The following is a 13,293-nucleotide window of genomic DNA, read 5'->3' as shown; positions in this document are numbered from 1 at the left end:
GGGGTAGCATTTTTCTAAAAATTAATTGATCCAATGATGTTAAAAAAAATACATATGAGTTATGTGAATTAATAACTATAAGTACAAACGAAGAGTTATTTATGTATGGTAAAAATTGTAAGGGTCTTTTTTTATTTTTTTTGCCAGTTCATCAATATTTTTTTCGGTTGTTATTAAATAGTTTTTATTTGTTGATAACATCTCTAATCTTTAACCTTTTTTTCGATAGGGGGGGGTCAAGTCCCGGGAAACTCCTCGAAAATACGCCACTGTCTTTATGCACCCATATATTCCTCCGTACGGCTGTCGTAACGTCAAGCTACAACTATTGGCTTTGGCCATTACCGGTCCAATGTCGTCGACGTCGTTCGTGTGCTCGTCCTTTGTTAGTACGCGTTAGATTTTTTTTTTTTTAAACACCTTGTTTGTTGTGACGACGTTCGGTTTTGTTTTAATCTTTTTTTCTCTTCGCAAACCTTTTATGAAGCAATTTCCGTAACAAACCGAACGTGGCGAATAATACGTATCTCTGAGAGGGAGACAACGATATTGTTTACGCGCACAATAGTTGTACGTGTATACAGTATACTCGTAAGTACGTTTGTCAGTGAAAGAGCGTCAAGAGTCGAATGTATATATATATATATATATATATATATATATATATATGTAATGTTTAAAGAAAATAATTATACCTACAGCTGAAATGTCATAAACTATATCATATAGCTTAATTAACTCGGTGCATGGCAGAGAGAAGTTGTTTACAAAGTAGAAGACAGCGAGAAAAATACTATCATAAAATAATATTCGTTAAAATAATCTCTCTCCGTCCAATTTCTCTTAGACGCCAGTGAAATATTTCTCTCTCAAACTTTTTCATATACACCGTGATTACTTTATACTGCAATACTATGGAAAGTTTTAACGACTGCGAGCTCTTTTTATTTTTTCAAATTATTTATTTTTATTTTTAAAATATTTTATTCTCAATCATTAAAATATTTTTTAAAAATCGTCTATCATTTCAAAACGATAATAATAGTTTTATAAAGAACTATATGATACGATTATGATAGACTAAGAAAAATATTTCATCAACGTTAGAATGGTTAAAAGGGTACACTGGAGTGTATGTAAAGATATTTTCTTATTGCATTAATTCAAAATCAAATCATACTTATTAATATCTTACGTTGGATGTAACAATATAATAATTTATTATTGCTAACTATAATTAAATGTATCCACTAACGGAATATCCAATAATTTTTGCTCTCCTCGAAATCATACAAAAATCTACGTTTGAGGGTCTTAAAAGAAAATAATGAAACGTTCTTTGAGTATTTCAATGATGTCCAATGTCCGCTTTAAATTGTTTTAATGTAAATTTATAAATCGCCATTTATTACTGATGATGATACTTACTAATACTAACTAGTACTGCTATAACGTACTAAACTACAGCATGTGCAATTATTTTGTGTGGTTTAAAAATTGTATCGGTAAAATTACCGTTAAAAGTTCTCCGAAGAAACTTAAAGTCTTAAAAGGGAGAGTACATTTAAACGCTGTTATAAAAGTGTTTTTTTTTTTAAGTATTTTTCGGTAAAACTAAAACATCTATTAAATAAATTATTAATTGTGTGATAAAGTTATGCATTTTTTTAGTGAAGTATTTGTTTTTGTTACGAGTATAATTTTTGTGTTGGTGGTTAATATTTTGAAAACATTGTTATTGCTTACAAATTCTTTTGATGATACACGAAAATAAAACTTTTTAATTGTTGTATTTAGGTCTTAACATTGTTAACAAAAAGTCAAAACTACATAATAATCATCCGAGTGTTAAACAAATATGGTTGATTTTGCATGTTTTTAGCTTTTTTATATTTTGCTAATAGTATTATATAATAAAAATAATGTGACTATTCTTATAAATTAATAATATTATAAAAACAATTGAACATCAAATAATTATTTTGAATACGAGTCATTTAATATTTTAATTTATACAATGACATAATTTTTAAACAAAATCAATTTGTATACTAAACAAATTTATATTTTTTCAATAGAAATTAAAGTTATTTAATACAACTTAAAATCCGTCTATTTTAAATAATAATTATTTCTTTGAGTTAGCAATTTCTTAAATTGTAAATAATTGTATTTACATTTATAAAATTAAAAATTAAAATTCGATTTTATATTTAATTGTAGTTGCAAACTATTTTACAAATTTAATAAATACCTACATTTTATTTACTGAAATTATTTTATCCATTGATAACTGTAGTATTTCAGTATATTTTATGTACCATAGATAATCGTAATATTATATGTTATAAGTACTATTGATAATATAAAATGTTTAAAGATTTTAATAAAGATTTTCGGTTTCTGAGCAAATTAAATAGAGATTCTGATTTACAATTATTGAACGGTTCTGTTGTAACTTCTTAAAATATTAGAGCTTTTTTTGAGTGATTTCAAAATGTATGGTTTAATAAATTGAATGAACAAGGAAAATAATATAATCTGTAAAATAAATTGAAATATTAAATCGTTTTTTTGAGGATTATTCAATTATAATTATTCTACAAATAATTAGAAAACAAATTAGCAGAATTTCATATCCATTTCAAGTAGAATATATTCAATGATGTTATATGAAAGTTTAAAATAAACTAAAAATATACAATATTTTATACCATCGTATTTGACATTTTTCATAATAAATTTTTATTTTTTATTCTAAGTATTTGAAAATCTAAAAAATTTTTTATTTAATACATAAGCTAGTATTTAAGAAACTACTATATATTTTTGAAAATTGGTCGTTTAAAATTTGAGAATACCTCTAAGAAGTAATAAACCTTTCATATTTTAGCAGACATTGATTATAAGCACTTATAAATTGTCTTATATATTGTGTTTTGTATATTTATGTTATTCTATCAAATCAAACTTATCATAATTTTTGCAAGTTAATTAGGTAACATCGGGAAAATTATAATTTCAGAAAATAAGTCATTTTTATTCTAAATTCATATAAATTATTAAATATTACTTTTTATAAAATCAGAAAACTATCGTTATTTATTTTTTTATTTGTATAGCAAAGTTATACGAATGGTCTAATATATAGCAATAATATAAATTCTCCTTTTCATTGTTACGCTTCAATTACCAGCAACAAAGATTAAATTAAGATCCTCGGAATGATTACTTTTATACGATTTAGGTAGCTCTTGGCTATGTGTCATATTCGCTGTTTCTTCTGATAGAATTTATTGGCTACATCCGCAATTCTCGTACACAATAGTATTATATGTACGTGCAATACTAAGAAACAAACATTATTTTTACCGGCGATATAATACTACACGGACGTTATTTGAGTATGTTGTGCAACGGCAATACATTTAAAAATCAATTTAGTTGATCATATTTTTTTAATAATTGGCAATCGTGTTTTTTATATTTTGCTAAATTTATTTTTATAAATCAAATTAAAAAACTTAATACAATGATTAATTATATGCAAATATGCAGAAATTCCAAGAAAAATTATATTAACTACGATAACTAAAAAAATCATTATTAGTTTTATTTTTTATACAAATTAAATCTATTACATAGGTTTATTATAAGTTATTAGATATGAATATAATTTATCATAGTGCAAAATTTTAAATCCTTACCTTAATGTAATATGGTTAAAATCAGTGCTTATTTTAGAAAAAAAAAAAATTAAATATAAGTAAAGAAGTTTTTTTTTCTAACATTTTTCTTTTAACTACTGATTACTAGACCAACGATTTCTAGTATTATTTTTCACTGCTGTATAAATTATTAGATTTTTTTTTTTTTTTTTGGAATCCAAAGTTTTATAACATAGTTTTGTGTTTCATAACTATAAATAATTATTAACAACATTTTAATTATAATTTATAAACATTCTGAAAATCTGATACCAAAATATATTTGGTTACAATTACAAAATTTCGTGGTCAATATTTAAAATGATATTAATAATATAATAAATTAAATAATCTTAAAATTGACAAATTTATTTTGTTATTTGCATGATGTCAAAAGAACATTAGTCAAAAAAAGATCGTTTGATAAATTACTTTGATTTTTAACCACCAACATTCCCATTTGTGCTGAATACATTTTACCATTTTATTCAAGGTCGTATCCATATCAACTTGTAAAGACAACAAGTCATACCACAATACCTGTATATTAATGCAGGTCGTTAACCCGAATTCGAAACTCTTCGAATCAAATACCTCTTCACTAATTGTATACATTTTTCCAGTTCAATTTGAGTTATTATTCACTAACAACTAGTATTATTCATATTTGCGTATCCATTAAGGATAAATCCAAAGGATAAATTACTAAGAATCAGACGTCCGTGGTACCAATTGTTAACTATAAACTATAAATTATTTAAATAAGATACACACAATGTTGACATGCATACATATAATATGCAAATACATATTGTAATGAAATACCCCATCCACAAATTTTATGTAATTTTTCCTCCAAAATATTTTATATATTATATCAATATTAAGTTTGCTGCACATAATATCAACAAATACAATATTTGAAAATTGTATAAATTTAAATAAAGATTTTGTAAAAAATATTAATATAAAAAATAAATAAATAAAATTATAAATACCTATTCTGTATCGAATAATCTAGGTAATTACATGATATTATAGACGATATTTTAGTGTAATAAAATAAAAAGTAAAAAAAAACATATTATCAAGAGTAATAGATACTTGATTACTCTAAAAAAGTTATCTAAAGTATATCTAAAGTTATCTCATTTATAACTTATATAGGACTTATTTATAATAGCCTAGTGACAAATCGTATGTAAGACAAATAGTTATGTGTATAATGTACGTGCCACGAATAATAAAAACCTGTAAATAAAAAAATTACCTTTACATTTTCTGAAATGAAATATTTTATTTTTCAGAAATTTTTTTACAAGTTGGCAACCAGGGATCTATGCCATAAACAAATGTAAGTACTTTCTAAGTAAATTTTTATACAAATAAATTTATACAATAAATAATTTAGTTCAATATATATATATATAACTCTCTTCAGTTAAAATATGTTAAATTATTTCTTAATTAGACCATTAAAACGTGATAACAACTTAAAATATGACTTATGATAAAATGTGTGTGATTATATATGTATAATATATATAAATTGTTTTATTTTAATATCTACCTATTTATAAATTTAATGGCATATTATTAAAAAGAAATATTGAAGTGACTTAAACATATCGTTAGAATATATATTGCTGCTTAATCCATATTTATATATATATATATATATATTCTATACTTACTAGTAAATTATTTCTTGGGTGATAAAATACACAGGAATAAGTATGATGTTAATATTTCAATTACTTTTATATTTTTAAAATCTTTGAACTTTCATAAAGATATAATTATAAATTATTTAACGTATATTAGTTATGTATTTGACAAATATATATAAGCTTCTATTTTGAAGTATTTTTAATTTTTATAATTTTGTGAATGATTACTAAAAGATTTTAACATATTAAAGATACTAATACTATAAATGTAAATAAAATAATTTTTTAAATTATTATCAATATAAAATATGAAATTGTTATGCCTTTAATAATAATGTTATTAAAATGTTGAATGTATGTATTAAAAGAAAGTTAATAAATATGGTAAAAAAATATTATTGAAACCGAAATTGGTTGGCAATTTATATATTATATATTTTTTATATTTCTTATTCCACAAGAAGTAATTTTTTGTAAATAAATAACTAAAATACATACACAAAATGGGTTTACTAACATTTAATGGAATTTAATCGAACTTAAAGTATTTACTCCTAAAGAATCATAATTGTTGGTAATATTTATTAGTACACTTCATAAAAATATGAATTGTATTGATAAAAATAATTCAATATTATTTTATGTATTTAAACTAGATTCATAGCATAACTTTTTTTTTTTTTAGCTTTTATAGCCCATTAAGGGCCTTTACTACTTCCACTATATCTTGCCACTTCTCTCTATTTTCATTTCCTGCTAGTTTTGTTTCTGGTGCAATCTTTACTAGATCTAATTTAACAGTGTCCAGGGTGGCCTCTGGGTCTTCTACCATTGATTCTGCCTATCAGAACTTGCTTGCATATGCCATTATCTCTAATAATAAGTGCCCAGCCCATTCGAGTCTCTTGTTTCTGATGAATGTATTTATGTTTGGTTTTTGGAATAGCTGATATATTTCCTCATTTGTTCTTATTCGATATTCTCCATTTTCGTAGATAGGATCATAGATTCGTATTTTCGTATTTTAGACGCGTATTTTTCTTTCGAAGATTAGCAGTTTTTCTTCGTTTCCTTTTGTCACTGACCACGTTTTGCAACCATACGCAAGGACTGGGCGTAGGCAACTCAAGTATAGGTTGATCTTTGATTTTTTATATATGAGTTTAGATTTAAATAATTTCACTAATGCAAAAAATCCTTTATTGGCTGCTGAGATTCTTAATTTTATTTCATTATGCATATTGTTGTTCTTATTTATATTAGTACTTGAGTATTTAAAATCGTTTACCGCTTGGAAAGTGTACTCCCCGACAATCAGATCAGCTACCATTTTATTATCTCATTCTATCTGCTGACAACCATATATTTTGTTTTGTCTTGGTTAATTTTTTTTATGTAAATTGTGATTCATTAATTTTTCAGGTGTATTAGGATTTGTTTTTAACTCGAGTATTGAAATAACTAACTAAGATTAATGAAATATAACATTTTTGCTTTGTATAGTTAAACCATCGTCACATGTTTTGCAACTCAATTCTGCACGTTATTTTATGTGATTAGCACTAAAAGTCATGCATTTATGAGCTTTTATTCTGAATTGGAAATTTTAAAACAGAAATGTATCCGTTAGGTACATACAGACCAAGCAAAATTTTGTCGACAACACTTTGTCGAACGTTAAAAAAAGATAATGAAGATAGCGACAGAGAAAATTTAAAAAAAAAATGGGATAAGCTATAGTGTCGGAATTACTTTTAAACGACAGCTGTTCGTTCAGTAGTTTTTTTAGGCTAACGGAATTTGATTTTGAAGAATTTCTGTATAAGGTAGCTCCTAAAATCTCAAAAGAAGTATCTGTGTTTTCCATTTAGAATGAACAACACTGATACAAGAAACAAGTAACAAATTTCTTTGATATCATGCCACCCTATATTGACGGGTATCTATCACCCGGGTATTAACTTGTTACTAGTAGATGGGATACATTTTGACCACACAATTGGCTACATGTTGCCAACAAAATGTTATTTGGTCTATACATATTTTTAGGGATACGTAATTTTTACGTATGGAAGTTTCTTTTGAACATTTATTCGGATTTCAAAATGCTGTGGTTTTTCTAATTACCTTATATAGATAATAATAATATAGTTTAATTCGATTTTTGATATCAATAAATTATAAACATCAAACATTGAGAATTAGTGGAATTTCAAATAGTTATCGGTTCACTTAACTGATTATTGATTCTTATTGTGCTCTAAACAAGATATATATTTGCGTATATTTCAATAAATAAAATAAATAAATAAACAGAGAAATATATTGGTATAGATTTATCATCTATATATATATATAAAAATGGAGCCAAAAATGTATAACAATTCATCAATTGAGAACGGCTGGGCCAATTGGGCTCAATTTTTTTTAATTGTTCGTAACTGCTAGGAGAAGATTTTTACGAAAATTTTTTTTGGAAAAACCCTTTTTTTTTAAAAAATTTTTGATGATTGATTTTTTGAGTTTTGGAATGTTTTTTCAAATTGAAAAAGCTACAGCAAGCTTTAGCTTATAAAATTGAATTGTTTATATCACATAATTAATTGTTAAAATGGGGCCCCCGACCAACACCAAAAAAATGGATCAACATGGAGAATGGGTCACAGTATTTCTTACCATATTCCTCCAAAACGGCCGATATTAATGAAATGTTGTGTATACATTTGGTAAGTCTGTGAATAGGTTTTTATTTATTTTTTATACTTTTAAATGCTATTGTTTAATAAATCATAGTTTAATTTAATAATTTTTGACCTGGTCGATAACTGCGCAATTGAAAATGAATTATTAAATGATACAATTAAAAAATTATTAAAATTTTTTTAAAAACTATTCATTTTATTTTTGATATTAAATGACGGGTATTGCATAAATATTAAACAACAAGATCCCACAACGGGTATCAAAACAAACAAGAATATTAGTTCGAAGGATTATTATGCATATCGGTTGATGATTAGATGCAATCAGGACAACGTTCTTTTACGATGTCGTGAGCTTTGTCAACAGTTTATGGTCGACATATATGTAAAGATAGAGAGTGAACGATTACGATACTTGCGATTTAATCATAAAAAGTTGCGTGCGGAAGGTTCTCAAAATAATTGTTAGATATCGGTGATAGGAAAGTTACTACAGATGAAACGGAATACATACAATTACCGACCGATTTCTGCTCAATCATTAATTCTTTCAATCAAGATGCTCTCATTAACCATATATTTCTCAATGTACACAGACAATATACAAATCATGAATGGCTGGAAGAAAGAGCAATTTTAGCAGCAAAAAATGTGGACGTCTACGAATTAAATCTCAAGATACAACATTTGTTATCAGGACACTTGGTGTCATACAAATCTATTGATACAGTTTACGATGCTACTGAAGCTGTAAATTATCTAACAGAATTTTTTAACTTATTGGATTTACCAGGCATGCCACCGAATAATTTACAACTGAAAGTTGGATCTCTGGTTATTTTGCTTCGTAATTTGAATCCACCACGTTTGTGCAACGGCACACGATTAGTCGTTAAAAAATGAATGAAAAATGTTATCGAAGCTATCATTTTAAATGGAAAATTCTGAGATGAAAATATATTATTACCGCGAATCCCTATTATATCCACAGATGTGTCAATACAATTTAAACGCCTTCAATTTCCAATTAGATTGACATTTGCAATAACTATCAATAAGTCTCAAAGCCAAACGATGTCTGTCTGTGGCTTAGATTTGAACACATCATGTTTTCACACGGACAATTATACGTGGCGTGCTCTCGAACCATTCAGGTTGTTTGTGTTGGCGAAACATAGGATAGTAAAAAATATTGTACACTCTGTTGCATTAAGGGATTGATATTGTTTTTTACTAATATTATTATAATTAGCGATTTATATAATTTTAATAGATCAATTTTAGTATGGTTAAAAATATTAGCAATTTATTAATTTGCACTTTTTTTTATTTATTTTTCTATTTTGTTATTTATTGTAGTTTATAATTCAATATTGAAGCAGGTAAACAATTTTAATGATAATTAAATTTGAGTTATTTTTTAGTTTCCAATTCTTTAATTTTTTATTTAATATATTCTTCTTTTTCGTTATTTTGATTCTTGAGCATTAACTTAGGAACACTTTATAAATATCACTTTTTATATATATTTTTTTTTAATATCTATATAATTAAAATTATTTGAGTGAAAAGAATTAAATGAATTATTTAATTTTGTTTGTAATGATTTGCAATTATTTGTAATGCGTAATGTCAATAATAAATATTCTGCTCATATTTCTGGTGGAAAATCTTTTATATATAACTTTACTTTACAGTTCGTGAATTCTTATACTTGAGCATCTTGTGGTTAATTGCTATAATAAATTCAGCAAAACAGTTTTTGACATCTTACGGAATTAAAAAAAAAGAAAGAATTTTCAAAAATTACTTATTTCTCCATTTTTTTTTCTTTTTTGCAATTTATAATTTGGATCTTTTTATGCGAACTTTATCCTTGGTGGAATCTGCACCTCTTTACTTGAATATAAGGCCAGATAGTCATTGCAGCAGCATGTGCAGCCTTTTCATATGCTCTCTTGAAATGAGTCATTATTATTTAGCCATTAATAAAAAATGTATATTCTATTATTATATGTTATTCTAGCGGTATTCTGTTGGACGCTATTATCATATACAGAAACACGATCTGCAATTTACGTGTGTACCTAAGAAATAACAGGCACCATCTTACGTACGCTATTTATACGTATGCTTTTTATCGGTACTCAACTTACATTTATTTTACTATAAATACTTCAGTAATAAGTTAATAATAGTTCTTATAATATTATTTTTATTAACGTGTTTGTAGTATATTCAATTAATATGAGACTAATGATACTCTTATAATAATATTTTAAGTATATTTCGTAGAATAAAAATAAAAATAAAATAATTTATTATTTTAACAATTTAATTACATCAATTAGAATAGTTTGTTTAAGAAAGAAATATGATGATAATGTACGCCCTTTATGAATAAAGGTTTTCAGTAACGTTTATTATATTATATTGTTAATTTATGCTTTTGTTTTGAAAGACATTCGTGTGCTTTAAAATATATGGGAGAATACTTAAGTCACGATGGTGTTATGGTAATTTTCATAAGACGCATTTTAATGATTTCAATTACTTTTTTTTTTGTGATATAATTAATAATAAGTTCAAGATTTTGTTCACCAATACTTAATGTCATTCTAGTTGCTTAATGCCAAATGGAAATTATTTTAACAAATATTAAAACAATTTAGCAAAACAATAGCAAAAGTTAAAGTTAATTTGGAAAAACAATGTAGGTTTCAATCAAATCATTTTAAACATATTATTGCATAATACATATTACAAAATATATGCATATCATTTTCCTGATAATAATTGCTCAGAAGTATTTAATAGTTCTAGGTTAGTAAATATTGGAAATCAAAAGTATTTATAACTATACAACTCTTAATTTCTATAATTATTTTACTAAGAAGTCATCTTATTTAATATTAAGATTTTAAATAAAACATACAGTACCATTATTTTATTTATAAGTTATAAAACAAACATAAAATACTAAATTGATTGATTTATGACTAAAATCTATATAAAATAAATATAACAGTTTTAATACATTTAGGTTCTTTTATTGTACTTACTTTTGTTTTTCTAATTATGATAATAATTTGTATACCTAACTATAATTTAATAAGATATGATGATATAAGGATTTAATTTTAGATAAATCTATAACTTTTATTATATTTAATGTATATTTTTTTTTTTATCTGATAATTATATGGTCGTGATATGTATCATACTATGAATGAACGAGGTTTATATCTATTTGATTTTGTGACCTAACCTAAGAGCTTAGGCCTTTTTTAAATTTAACTTTATTTCAAATCTTTTGTTTTGGTTAGAATTAAATTTGAATTTATATGAAAAAAAGTTCAAACATTTCTATAAAAACATTTTGTTGTATGTGAAAACTAATAAACTTTGAGTTCAGTATTACTTCATAAGTAAAAAGATTGAATTATTGAACAAAAAATACCTAAATTTAGTTTACTTGTTATTTAGTTACGTTTTTTTGATTATTTTTTTTCAACCCTTGCTTTAAGTACATGGAATTTTTATATTTAGGATTATCTAGTTATACTATAGAATATTGTGATTGATGAACTGATTGTATCATTAATTAATTTAACTAAATCTTTAATTATTATATTTTATTTATAGGATTCTATAATACATTACTGTGACTAATAATCATGCAGTTTATACTAATTAATAATAAATAAATATTATTCTATAAACGGCATCCAAATAAATTAACAACAAAATATTCTAACCATAGTCCAAGTATATATTTTTATTTATGAACTGAGAATGATATTAATTATAATCAGTGCTCGTCTTGGATGTAAACTTAGAGACTGATTACCCCAACTAAATTATTAGTTATCCTAGTGTAACCCTAATATTTTTTCAAAAAAAGGACGAATTTTAGTACTTTATTTAAGTTAAGTTCTTACAAAATTTCAGAAAGTATAAATTATTAAAATTATGAACCGTTTACAAATTATATTGGTATCATTATTATTTATTGATGTCATGGTTGAAACTTTGTAAGTGAGTGTAGTAAGTTATGGTATACTAATTGGTTTATGATAACATATTTGAGGATGTTATAAGGGGGTAAATACGGTTATGTTCATTTATTAACTGAGTAGGGACACGAAATTTATGTGTCATCAAAGTATCCCTATTTTTCCAAGTCAAGCACTGATTATAATAACATAGATTATATTTTAATTAACTGTGCTGCTTTAATAATTTTAATTAATTTTATGGTTTTGAAATATTGTTTATATTTTATTTACTAAAATTATACGTTTGAATAATTAAAATGTACTGAAAATCTTAGAAAAATTCTGGTAAGATAAAAATTACAAAAGAATTACTTGAATTATATTCTACTTTTAGTTTTCATTAGAAAAATATTAATTTATGTCAGGAAAGTACAATGTAATATTTTTATGTATTTTATTTAAGTGCATTTTTTATATTCTATTGTTAGAAAATCTATGTTATATACAACCTTGACTATTATAACTTAGATTATTTTTCATAAACATTTCTAGATGATGAATGCACATTTTGAAAGATAATCGGTTACGTTTGCTTTTTATGAATATTTAGAATAACTGTATTTATTTATTTATTTGGTATTAAACGAGAAAGATCCTGTTACAATAACAGTATTACAATCATTATGATAGACAAGAAAGAACATACTAGAGATAATATTAATAATGATAATAATGACAATAACTGTATTATTCCATTATATTAATTTCCACAATATTATTTTCTAAAAACAAAATGTATATTTTTACCTAATAATTCAAAATAATCTTATCCACGTATGTTATCAAATATAGAATAAAACTAATGTTAACAACCTTATAATCGGTAAGTAAACTTGGAGAAGTGTATATTCTAATAACTTTTTTTATTGTTAGTTAATATTATTGTTTTTTGATATTTACAGTTAAAATACTGAAATACAATTTTATTTAAATTAAAATATCCAATATATAAACAAATCCAACCATTATTCCTCATATAGCTGAACCCGTGCACTTCGTAGCCCGTTAAAAATCCTACCTCTTATATGTTTCAAACTGTGTGTTAAATTCGTTACCTGCCTGTGATTATTCTAGCAGTATATTTTTATACATATAAATAGATACCTGAATTACCCAGCGTTGCCCGGGGAAAAAATAGTGATTTATACTGTAAGTG

The 13,293-nt window shown here is 24.6% G+C and overlaps 1 protein-coding gene across 3 annotated transcripts in view; it reads left to right on the top strand.

The window, feature by feature from the left end:
* LOC112682832 (Ig-like and fibronectin type-III domain-containing protein 2) overlaps positions 1–13,293 on the top strand; it is a 93,471-nt gene that overhangs the window by 32,517 nt on the left and 47,661 nt on the right. For all 3 annotated transcript variants that reach the window (XM_025553581.1, XM_025553582.1, XM_025553583.1), the window contains one exon: positions 5,015–5,061. The gene's annotated coding sequence lies outside the window, so the exon portion shown is untranslated. The remainder of the gene's footprint in view (positions 1–5,014; positions 5,062–13,293) is intronic.

The sequence above is a fragment of the Sipha flava genome, unplaced genomic scaffold (genome assembly GCF_003268045.1).
Source record: "Sipha flava isolate LNK unplaced genomic scaffold, YSA_version1 212_pilon_pilon, whole genome shotgun sequence".
Taxonomy (NCBI): Eukaryota; Metazoa; Arthropoda; class Insecta; order Hemiptera; family Aphididae; genus Sipha; species Sipha flava.
This window is presented reverse-complemented; position numbering and strand designations above follow the sequence as displayed.